This window comes from Pan paniscus, chromosome 5 (genome assembly GCF_029289425.2).
Source record: "Pan paniscus chromosome 5, NHGRI_mPanPan1-v2.0_pri, whole genome shotgun sequence".
NCBI classification, from domain to species: domain Eukaryota; kingdom Metazoa; phylum Chordata; class Mammalia; order Primates; family Hominidae; genus Pan; species Pan paniscus.
The window spans coordinates 2,498,105-2,512,134 of record NC_073254.2 but is presented as its reverse complement, the minus strand read 5'-3'; positions in this window follow the sequence as shown (position 1 = coordinate 2,512,134).

The window sequence follows — 14,030 nt, the reverse complement described above, 5'->3', positions numbered from 1 at the left end:
TCCATGTTTATAGAGAAAGAGGTGTAGATATTTCCATATTTATACAGATAACGGAGTAGAAATTTCCATGTTTATACAGATATCGGTGTAAATATTTCCATGTTTATACAGATCGTGGTGGAGATATTTCCATGTTTATACAGATACCAGTGTAGATATTTCCATGTTTATAGAGACAGCGGTGTATTTATTTCCATGTTTATACAGATGGCGGCGCAGATATTTCCATGGATATGTAGATGGCGGTGTAGATATTTCCATGTTTATACAGATAGCGGTGTAGATATTTCCATGTTTATACTGATCGTGGTGTAGATATTTCCATGTTTATAGAGATGGCGGTGTGGATATTTCCATGTTCATAGAGATAGAGGTGTTGATTTTTCCATGTTTATAGAGATAGCCGTGTGGATATTTCCATGTTTATACAGATAGGGGTGTAGATATTTCCATGTTTTTACAGATATCGGTGCAGCTATTTCCATGTTCACACAGATTGCGGTGTAGGCATTTCCATCTTTCTACAGATGGCATTGTAGATATTTCCATGTTTATACAGATGGCGGTGTAGATATTTCCATGTTTATATAGATGGTGGTGTAGATATTACCATGTTTATACAGATAGCGATGTAGATATTTCCATGTTTATACAGATCGAGGTGAAGATATTTCCATGTTTATACAGATCGCGGTGTAGATATTTCCATGTTTATACAGATCGCGATGTTGATATTTCCATGTTTATACAGATTGCGGAGTAGATATTTCCATGTTTATACAGATTGCGGTGTAGATATTTCCATGTCTATACAGATAGCAGTGTAGATATTTCGATGTTTATAGAGATAGCGTTGTAGGTATTTCCGTGTTTATAGACATAGGGGTGTAGATATTTCCATGTTTATATAGATGGCGTTGTAGATATTTCCATGTTTATACCGATAGCATTGTTGGTATTTCCACGTTTATACAGATAGCGATGTAGATATTTCCATGTTTATACAGTTCGCAGTGCAGATATTTATATCTTTATACAGATGGCTGTGTAGATATTTCCATGTGTATACAGATGGCCTTGTAGATATTTCCATGTTCATACAGATGACTGTATAGGTATTTCCATGTTTTTTCAGATGGCAGTGCAGATATTTCCATGTTTATAGAGATACCGGTGTAGATATTTCCATGTTTGTACAGATTGTGGTGTTGATATTCCCATCTATCCACAGATGGCCGTGTAGATATTTCCATGTTTATACAGATGGCGGCGTAGATATTTCCATGGACATGCAGATGGCGGTGTAGATATTTCCATGTTTATACAGATAGCGGTGTAGATAATTCCATGTTTACACAGATGGTGGTGAAGATATTTCCGTGTTTATACACATGGCGATGTAGATAGTTCCATCTTTATGGAGATGGCAGTGTAGATATTTTCATGTTTATAGAGATGGCTGTGTAGATATTTCCATATTTATAGAGATAGCGGTGTACATATTTCCATCTTTCTACAGATGGCAGTGGAGATAATTCCATGTTTATACAGATGGCCATGTTGATATTTCCATGTGTATACAGTTGGTATTGTAGGCATTTCCATGTTTATACAGATGGCAGTGTAGATATTTAAATGTTCCTACACATGACTGTGTAGGTATTTCCATGTTTATACAGATGTCTTTGTAGATATTTCCATGTTTATAGAGATAGCGGTGTAGATATTTCCATGTTTATACAGATAGAGGTGTAGATATTTCCATGTTTATACAGACCGCGGTGTAGATATTTCCAAGTTTATACAGATAGCGGTGCAGATATTTCCATGTTTATACAGATAGCGGTGTAGATATTTCCATGTTTACACAGATGGTGGTGTAGATATTTCCGTATTTATACACATGGCGGAGTAGATATTTCCATCTTTATGGAGATGGCAGTTTAGATATTTTCATGTTTATAGAGATGGTGGTGTTGATATTTCCATATTTATAGAGATAGCGGTGTAGATATTTCCATCTTTCTACAGATGGCAGTGTAGATAATTCCATGTTTATACAGATGGACGTGTAGATATTTCCATGTGTATACAGATGGTATTGTAGGTATTTCCATGTTTATACAGATGGTGGTGAAGATATTTCCATGTTTATTCAGATGACTGTGTAGATATTTCCATGTTTTTACAGATGGCAGTGTAGTTTTGTCAATGTTTATAGAGATGGCGCTGCAGATATTTCCATGTTTATACAGATAACGGTGGAGATATTTCCATGTTTATACAGAGAGCAGTGGAGATATTTCCATGTTTATACACATAGCGGTGTACATATTTCCATGTTTATAGAGACAGCGGTGTAGGTATTTCCATGTTTATACAGATAGCGGTGCAGATATTTCCAGGTTTACACAGATGCCTATGCAGATATTTCCATATTTATACAGAGGGCTGTGTAGATATTTCTATGTTTATACAGATGGCAGTGTAGATATTTAAATGTTCCTACACATGACTGTGTAGTTATTTCCATTTTTATACAGATGTCTTTGTAGATATTTCCATGTTTATAGAGATAGCAGTGCAGATATTTCCAGGTTTATACAGATAGCGGTGTATATATTTCCATGTTTATACAGATCATGGTGTAGATATTTCCATGTTTATACAGATACCGGTGTAGATATTTCCATGTTTATACAGACCGCAGTGTAGATATTTCCATGTTTATAGAGATAGCAGTGTAGATATCTCCATGTTTGTACAGATGGCGGTGTTGATGTTTCCATCTATACGCAGATTGCCGTGTATGTATTTCCATGTGTATACAGATGGCGTTGTAGATATTTCCATGTTTATACAGATGGCGGTGTAGATATTTCCATGTTTACACACATGACTTCATAGGTATTTCCATGTTTATACAGATGGCGGTGTAGATATTTCCATGTTTATACAGATGCCTATGCAGATATCTCCGTATTTATACAGAGTGCTGTGTAGATATTTCTATGTGTATACAGATGGCAGTGTAGATATTTCCATGTTCCTACACATGACTGTGTAGGTATTTCCATGTTTATACAGATGGCTTTGTAGATATTTCCATGTCTATAGAGATAGCGGTGCAGATATTTCCATGTTTATACAGACCGCAGTGTATATATTTCCACGTTTATAGAGATAGAAGTGTAGATATTTCCAAGTTTGTACAGATGGCGCTGTTGATATTTCCATCTATACACAGATTGCCTTGTAGGTATTTCCATGTGTATACAGATGGCTTTGTAGATATTTCCATGTTTATACAGATGGTGGTGTAGATATTTCCATTTTTACACAGATGACTGTATAGGTATTTCCATGTTTATACAGATGGCGGTGTAGATATTTCCTTGTTTATAGAGATAGCGGTGAGGATATTTCTATATTTATACAGATAACGGTGTAGAAATTTCCATGTTTATACAGATAGCGAAGTAATTATTTCCATGTTTATACAAATCACGGTGTAGATATTACCTTGTTTATACAAATAGCGGTGTAGTTATTTCCATGTTTATACAGATAGCGGCGTAGATATTTCCATGTATATACAGATGACTGTGTAGACATTTCCATGTTTATACAGATGACTTTGTAGGTATTTCCATGTTTATACAGATGGTGGTGTAGATATTTCCACGTTTATTCAGATGACTGTGTAGATATTTCCATGTTTTTACAGATGGCAGTGTAGATTTGTCAATGTTTATAGAGATGGCGCTGTAGATATTTCCATGTTTATACAGATAACGTTGGAGATATTTCCATGTTTATACAGAGAGCAGTGGAGATATTTCCATGTTTATACACATAGCGGTGTACATATTTCCATGTTTATAGAGACAGCAGTGTAGGTATTTCCATGTTTATACAGAAAGCGGTGCAGATATTTCCAGGTTTACACAGATGCCTATGCAGATATTTCCATATTTATACAGAGGGCTGTGTAGATATTTCTATGTTTATACAGATGGCAGTGTAGATATTTAAATGTTCCTACACATGACTGTGTAGGTATTTCCATGTTTATAGAGATGTCTTTGTAGATATTTCCATGTTTATAGAGATAGCGGTGCAGACATTTCCATGTTTATACAGATAGCGGTGTATATATTTCCATGTTTATACAGATCATGGTGTAGATAATTCCATGTTTATACAGATACCCGTGTAGTTATTTCCATGTTTATACAGACCGCAGTGTAGATATTCCCATGTATATAGAGATAGCAGTGAAGATATTTCCATGTTTGTACACATGGCGGTGTTGATGTTTAAATCTATACACAGATTTCTGTGTAGGTATTTCCATGTGTATACAGATGGCATTGTAGATAATTCCATGTTTATACAGATGGTGGTGTAGATATTTCCATGTTTACACAGATGACTGTATAAGTCTTTCCATGTTTATACAGATGGCGGTGTAGATATTTCCATGTTTATAGTGACAGCGGTGTAGATATTTCCATATTTATACAGATAACAGTGTAGAAATTTCCATGTTTATACAGATAGCGGTGTAAATATTTCCATGTTTATACAAGTCACGGTGTAGATATTTCCTTGTTCATAAAAATAGCGGTGTAGTTATTTCCATGTTTATACAGATAGTGGTGTAGACATTTCCATGTATATACAGATGGCTGTGTAGATACTTCCATGTTCATACAGATGGCTTTGTAGATATTTCCAAGTTTATACAGATGACATTGTAGGTATTTCCATGTTTTTACAGATAGCGGTGTAGATATTTCCATGTTTACAGAGATAGCTTTGTAGATATTTCCAAGTTTATACTGATCGCGGTGTAGATATTTCCATGTTTATCCAGATAGCGGTGTAGATATTTCCATGTTTATACACATGGCTTTGTAGATATTTCCAGGTTTATACAGATGACATTGTAGGTATTTCCATGTTTATACAGATGGTGGTGTAGATAATTCCATGTTTATAGAGATAGCTTTGTAGATATTTCCATGTTTATACAGATCGCGGTGTACATATTTCCATGTTTATACAGATAGCGGTGTAGATATTTCCACGTTTATACAGATAGCGATGTAGATATTTCCATGTTTTTACAGCTCGCGGTGCAGATATTTATATCTTTATACAGATGGCATTGTAGATATTTCCTTATTCACACAGATGGCGGTGTAGATGTTTCCATGTTTATACAGATGGCGGAGTAGTTAGATCCATGTTTATGGAGATGGCAGTGTAGATATTTTCATGTTTATAGAGGTAGCAGCGTAGATATTTACATGTTTATACAGATGGCTGTGTAGATATTTCCATGTGTATACAGATGGCATTGTAGATATTTCCATGTTTATACAGATGACTGTATAGGCATTTCCATGTTTTTACAGATAGCAGTGCAGATATTTCCATGTTTATAGAGATAGCGGTTTAGATATTTCCATATTTGTACAGATGGCGGTGTTGATATTTCCATCTATACACAGATGGCCGTGTAGATATTTCCATGTTTATACAGATGGAGGCGTAGATATTTACCTGGATATGCAGATGGCGGTTTAGATATTTCCATGTTTATACAGATAGCGGTGTAGATATTTCCATATTCTTACAGATATCGGTGTAGATATTTCCATGTTTACACAGATTGTGGGTAGATATTTCCATCTTTCTACAGATGGTACTGTAGATATGTCCATGTTTATACAGACGGTGGTGGAGATATTTCCATGTTAATACAGATGACTGTGTAAGTATTTCCATGTTTATACAGATGGCGGTGTAGATATTGCCAAATTTACACAGATAACGGTGTAGAAATTTCCATGTTTATACAGATAGCGGTGTAAATATTTCCATGTTTATACAGATCACGGTGTAGGTATTTCCATGTTTATACAGATAGCGGTGCAGATATTTCTATGGATATGTAGATGGTGGTGTAGATATTTCCATGTATATACAGATAGCGCTGTACTTATTTCCATGTTTATATAGACAGCGGTGTAGACATTTCCATGAATGTACAAATGGCTCTGTAGATATTTCCATGTTTATACAGATGGCGGTGTAGATATTTCCATGTTTATACAGATAACTTTGTAAGTATTTCCATGTTTATACAGATGTTGGTGTAGATATTTCAATGTTTATAGAGATAGCAGTGGAGATATTTCCATGTTTATACAGATAGCGGTGTAGTTATTTCCAAGTTTATATAGATAGCAGTGTAGATATTTCCATGTATATACAGATGGCGGTGAAGATATTTGCATATTTATACAGATGTCTGTGTAGATATTTCCATGTGTATACAGATGGTATTGTAGGTATATCCATGTTTATACAGATGGTGTTATAGATATTTCCATGTTTATTCAGATGACTGTGTAGATATTTCCACGTTTTGGCGGATGGCAGTGTAGATATTTCAATGTTTATAGAGATGGCGCTGTAGATATTTCCATGTTTATACAGATAACGGTGGAGATATTTCCATGTTTATACAGAGAGCAGTGGAGATATTTCCATGTTTATACACATAGCGGTGTACATATTTCCATGTTTATAGAGACAGCGGTGTAGGTATTTCCATGTTTATACAGATAGCGGTGCAGATATTTCCATGTTTATACTGATGCCTATGCAGATATAACCATATTTATACAGATGACAGTGTAGATGTTTCCATGTTTATACAGATGGCAGTGTAGATATTTAAATGTTCCTACACATGACTGTGTAGGTATTTCCATGTTTATACAGATGTCTTTGTAGATATTTCCATGTTTATACAGATGGCGGTGTAGATATGTCCATATTTATACAGATGTCTGTGTGGATATTTCCATGTGTATACATATGGTATTGTAGGTATATCCATGTTTATACAGATGGTGTTGTAGATATTTCCATGTTTATTCAGATGACTGTGTAGATATTTCCATGTTTTGACAGATGGCAGTGTAGATATTTCAATGTTTATAGAGATGGCGCTATAGATATTTCCATGTTTATACAGATAACGATGGAGATATTTCCATGTTTTTACAGAGAGCAGTGGAGATATTTCCATGTTTATACACATAGCGGTGTACATATTTCCATGTTTATAGAGACAGCGGTGTAGGTTTTTCCATGTTTATACTGATAGCGGTGCAGATATTTCCATGTTTATACAGATGCCTATGCAGATATTTCCATATTTATACAGATGGCAGTGTAGATATTTCCATGTTTATACAGATGTCAGTGTAGATATTTAAATGTTCCTACACATGACTTTGTAGGTATTTCCATGTTTATACAGATGTCTTTGTAGATATTTCCATGTTTATTGAGATAGTGGTGCAGATATTTCCATGTTTACACAGATAGCGGTGTATATATTTCCATGTTTTTACAGATCGTGGTGTAGATATTTCCATGTTTATACAGATACCGGTGTAGATATTTCCATGTTTATACAGACCGCAGTTTAGATATTTCCATGTTTATAGAGATAGCACTGTAGACATTTCCATGTTTGTACAGAAGGCGGTGTTGATGTTTCCATCTATACACAGATTGCCGTGTTTGTATTTCCATGTGTATTCAGATGGCATTGTAGATATTTCCATGTTTATACAGATGGTGGTGTAGATATTTCCATGTTTACACAGATGACTGTATAGGTATTTCCATGTTTATACAGATGGCGGTGTAGATATTTCCATCTTTATAGAGATAGCGGTGAAGATATTTCCATATTTATACAGATAACGGTGTAGAAATTTCCATGTTTATACAGATAGCGGTGTAAATATTTCCATGTTTATACAGATCACGGTGTAGATATTTCCATGTTTACACAGATGACTGTATAGGTATTTCCATGTTTATACAGATGGCGGTGTAGATATTTCCATGTTTATAGAGATAGCGGGGTAGATATTTCCATATTTATACAGATAATGGTGTAGAAATTTCCATGTTTATACATATAGTGGTGTAAATATTTCCATGTTTATACAAGTCACGGTGTAAATATTTCCTTGTTTATACAAATAGCGGTGTAGTTATTTCCATGTTCATACAGGTAGTGGTGTAGATATTTCCATGTATATACAGATGGCTGTGTAGATATTTCCATGTTTATATAGATGACATTGTAGGTATTTCCATGTTTCTACAGATGGCGGTGTAGATATTTCCATGTTTATAGAGATAGCTGTGTAGATATTCCCATGTTTATACAGATCACGGTGTAGATATTTCCATGTTTACACAGATTGTGGTGTAGATATTTCCGTGTTTATACACATGGCGGAGTAGATACTTCCATCTTTATGGAGATGACAGTGTAGATATTTTCATGTTTATAGAGATGGCGGTGTAGATATTTCCATATTTATAGAGATAGCGGTGTAGATATTTCCATCTTTCTTCAGATGGCAGTGTAGATATTTCCATGTTTATACATATGGCGGTGTAGATATTTCCATATTTAAACAGATGTCTGTGTAGATATATCCATGTGTATACAGATGGTATTGTAGGTATATCCATGTTTATACAGATGGTATTGTAGATATTTCCATGTTTATTCAGATGACTGTGTAGATATTTCCATGTTTTGAAAGATGGCAGTGTAGATATTTCCATGTTTATATAGATGGCGTTGTAGATATTTCCATGTTTATACCGATAGCGGTGTTGGTATTTCCACGTTTATACAGATAGCGATGTAGATATTTCCATGTTTCTACAGCTCGCGGTGCAGATATTTATATCTTTATACAGATGGCATTGCAGATATTTCCTTATTCACACAGATGGCGGTGTAGATGTTTCCATGTTTATACAGATGGCGGAGTAGTTAGTTATATGTTTATGGAGATGGCAGTGTAGATATTTTCATGTTTATAGAGATGGCGGTGTAGATATTTCCATGTTTATAGAGATAGCAGTGTAGATAATTACGTTTATACAGATGGCTGTGTAGATATTTCCATGTGTATACAGATGGCATTGTAGATATTTCCATGTTTATACAGATGACTGTATAGGTATTTCCATGTTCTTACAGATGGCAGTGCAGATATTTCCATGTTTATAGAGATAGCGGTGTAGATATTTCCATGTTTATAGAGATAGCAGTGTAGATATTTAAATGTTTGTACAGATGGCGGTGTTGTTGTTTCCATCTATACACAGATTGCCGTGTAGGTATTTCCATGTGTATACAGATGGCATTGTAGATATTTCCATGTTTATACAGATGGTGGTGTAGATATTTCCATGTTTACACAGATGACTGCATAGTTATTTCCATGTTTATACAGATGGTGGTGTAGATATTTCCATGTTTATAGAGATAGCGGTGTAGATATTTCCATATTTATACAGATAATGGTGAAGAAATTTCCATGTTTATTCACATATCGGTGTAAATATTTCCATGTTTATACAAGTCACGGTGTAGATATTTCCTTGTTCATACAAATAGCGGTGTAGTTATTTCCATGTTTATACAGATAGTGGTGTAGATATTTCCATGTATATACAGATGGCTGTGTAGATATTTCCATGTTTATACAGATGGCTTTGTAGATATTTCCATGTTTATACAGATAGCGGTGTAGATATTTCCATGTTTATACAGATAGCGGTGTAGATATTTCCATGTTTATAGAGATAGCTGTGTAGATATTTCCATGTTTATACAGATCGCGGTGTAGATATTTCCATGTTTATACAGATAGCAGTGTAGATATTTCCATGTTTATACAGATAGCGGTGTAGAAATTTCCATGTTTATAGAGATAGCGGTGTAGTTATTTCCATGTTTATAGACATAGCGGTGTAGATATTTCCATGTTTATATAGATGGCGTTGTAGATATTTCTATGTTTATACCGATAGCGGTGTTGGTATTTCCACGTTTATACAGATAGCGATGTATATATTTCCATGTTTCTACAGCTCGCGGTGAAGATATTTATATCTTTATACAGATGGCATTGTAGATATTTCCTTATTCACAGAGATGGCGGTGCAGATGTTTCCATGTTTATACAGATGGCGGAGTAGTTAGTTATATGTTTATGGAGATGTCAGTGTAGATATTTTCATGTTTATAGAGATAGCAGTGTAGATATTTACATGTTTATACAGATGACTGTGTAGATATTTCCATGTGTATACCGATGGCATCGTAGATATTTCCATGTTTATACAGATGACTGTATACGTATTTCCATGTTTTTACAGATGGCAGTGCAGATATTTCCATGTTTATAGAGATAGCGGTGTAGATATTTCCATGTTTGTACAGATGGTGGTGTTGATATTTCCATCTATAAACAGATGGCGGCGTAGATATTTCCATGGATATGCAGATGGCGGTGTAGATATTTCCATGTTTATACAGATGGTGGTGTAGATATTTCCGTGTTTATACACATGGCGGAGTAGATACTTCCATCTTTATGGAGATGGTAGTGTAGATATTTTCATGTTTATAGAGATGGCGGTGTAGATATTTCCATATTTATAGAGATTGCGGTGTAGATATTTCCATCTTTCTACAGATGGCAGTGTAGATAATTCCATGTTTATACAGATGGCCGTGTAGATATTTCCATGTGTATACAGATGGTATTGTAGGTATTTCCATGGTTATACAGATGGTGGTGTAGATATATCCATGTTTATTGAGATGATTGTGTAGATATTTCCATGTTTTTACAGATGGCAGTGTAGATTTTTCAATGTTTATAGAGATGGCGCTATAGATATTTCCATGTTTATACAGATAACGATGGAGATATTTCCATGTTTATACAGAGAGCAGTGGAGATATTTCCATGTTTATACACATAGCGGTGTACATATTTCCATGTTTATAGAGACAGCGGTGTAGGTTTTTCCATGTTTATACTGATAGCGGTGCAGATATTTCCATGCTTATACAGATGCCTATGCAGATATTTCCATATTTATACAGATGGCAGTGTAGATATTTCCATGTTTATACAGATGTCAGTTTAGATATTTAAATGTTCCTACAAATGACTTTGTAGGTATTTCCATGTTTATACAGATGTCTTTGTAGATATTTCCATGTTTATTGAGATAGTGGTGCAGATATTTCCATGTTTACACAGATAGCGGTGTATATATTTCCATGTTTTTACAGATCGTGGTGTAGATATTTCCATGTTTATACAGATACCGGTGTAGATATTTCCATGTTTATACAGACCGCAGTGTAGATATTTCCATGTTTATAGAGATAGCACTGTTGACATTTCCATGTTTGTACAGAAGGCGGTGTTGATGTTTCCATCTATACACAGATTGCCGTGTTTGTATTTCCATGTGTATTCAGATGGCATTGTAGATATTTCCATGTTTATACAGATGGTGGTGTAGATATTTCCATGTTTACACAGTTGACTGTATAGGTATTTCCATGTTTATACAGATGGCGGTGTAGATATTTCCATCTTTATACAGATAGCGGTGAAGATATTTCCATATTTATACAGGTAACGGTGAAGAAATTTCCATGTTTATACAGATTGCGGTGTAAATATTTCCATGCTTATACAGATCACGGTGTAGATATTTCCATGTTTACACAGATGACTGTATAGGTATTTCCATGTTTATACAGATGGCGGTGTAGATATTTCCATGTTTATAGAGATAGCGGTGTAGATATTTCCATATTTATACAGATAATGGTGTAGAAATTTCCATGTTTATACATATAGTGGTGTAAATATTTCCATGTTTATACAAGTCACGGTGTAAATATTTCCTTGTTTACACAAATAGCGGTGTAGTTATTTCCATGTTCATACAGGTAGTGGTGTAGATATTTCCATGTATATACAGATGGCTGTGTAGATATTTCCATGTTTATGTAGATGACATTGTAGGTATTTCCATGTTTCTACAGATGGCGGTGTAGATATTTCCATGTTTATAGAGATAGCTGTGTAGATATTCCCATGTTTATACAGATCACGGTGTAGATATTTCCATGTTTACACAGATTGTGGTGTAGATATTTCCGTGTTTATACACATGGCGGAGTAGATACTTCCATCTTTATGGAGATGACAGTGTAGATATTTTCATGTTTATAGAGATGGCGGTGTAGATATTTCCATATTTATAGAGATAGCGGTGTAGATATTTCCATCTTTCTACAGATGGCAGTGTAGATATTTCCATGTTTATACATATGGCGGTGTAGATATTTCCATATTTAAACAGATGTCTGTGTAGATATATCCATGTGTATACAGATGGTATTGTAGGTATATCCATGTTTATACAGATGGTGTTGTAGATATTTCCATGTTTATTCAGATGACTGTGTAGATATTTCCATGTTTTGACAGATGGCAGTGTAGATATTTCCATGTTTATATAGATGGCGTTGTAGATATTTCCATGTTTATACCGATAGCGGTGTTGGTATTTCCACGTTTATACAGATAGCGATGTAGATATTTCCATGTTTCTACAGCTCGCGGTGCAGATATTTATATCTTTATACAGATGGCATTGCAGATATTTCCTTATTCACACAGATGGCGGTGTAGATGTTTCCATGTTTATACAGATGGCAGAGTAGTTAGTTATATGTTTATGGAGATGGCAGTGTAGATATTTTCATGTTTATAGAGATGGCGGTGTAGATATTTCCATGTTTATAGAGATAGCAGTGTAGATAATTACGTTTATACAGATGGCTGTGTAGATATTTCCATGTGTATACAGATGGCATTGTAGATATTTCCATGTTTATACAGATGACTGTATAGGTATTTCCATGTTTTTACAGATACCGGTGTAGATATTTCCATGTTTATACAGACCGCAGTGTAGATATTTCCATGTTTATAGAGATAGCAGTGTAGATATTTCCATGTTTGTACAGATGGCGGTGTTGATGTTTCCATCTATACACAGATTGCCGTGTTGGTATTTCCATGTGTATACAGAGAGCGGTGTAGATATTTCCATGTTTACACAGATGGTGGTGTAGATATTTCCGTGTTTATACACATGGCGGAGTAGATACTTCCATCTTTATGGAGATGGTAGTGTAGATATTTTCATGTTTATAGAGACGGCGGTGTAGATATTTCCATATTTATAGAGATTGCGGTGTAGATATTTCCATCTTTCTACAGATGGCAGTGTAGATAATTCCATGTTTATACAGATGGCCGTGTAGATATTTCCATGTGTATACAGATGGTATTGTAGGTATTTCCATGCTTATACAGATGGTGGTGTAGATATATCCATGTTTATTGAGACGACTGTGTAGATATTTCCATGTTTTTACAGATGGCAGTGTAGATTTTTCAATGTTTATAGAGATGGCGCTGTAGATATTTCCATGTTTATACAGATAATGGAGGAGATATTTCCATGTTTATAAAGAGAGCAGTGGAGATATTTCCATGTTTATACACATAGCGGTGTACATATTTCCATGTTTATAGAGACAGTGGTGTAGGTATTTCCATGTTTATACAGATAGCGGTGCAGATATTACCAGGTTTACACAGATGCCTATGCAGAAATTTCCATATTCATACAGAGGGCTGTGTAGATATTTCTATGTTTATACAGATGGCAGTGTAGATATTTAAACGTTCCTACCCATGACTGTGTAGGTATTTCCATGTTTATACAGATGTCTTTGTAGATATTTCCATGTTTATAAAGATAGCGGTGTAGATATTTCCATGTTTATACAGACCGCAGTGTAGATATTTCCATGTTTATAGAGATAGCAGTGTAGATATTTCCATGTTTGTACAGATGGCGGTGTTGATGTTTCCATCTATACACAGATTGCCGTGTTGGTATTTCCATGTGTATACAGATGGCATTGTAGATATTTCCATGTTTATACAGATGGTGGTTTAGATATTTCCATGTTTACACAGATGACTGTATAGGTATTTCCCTGTTAATACAGATGG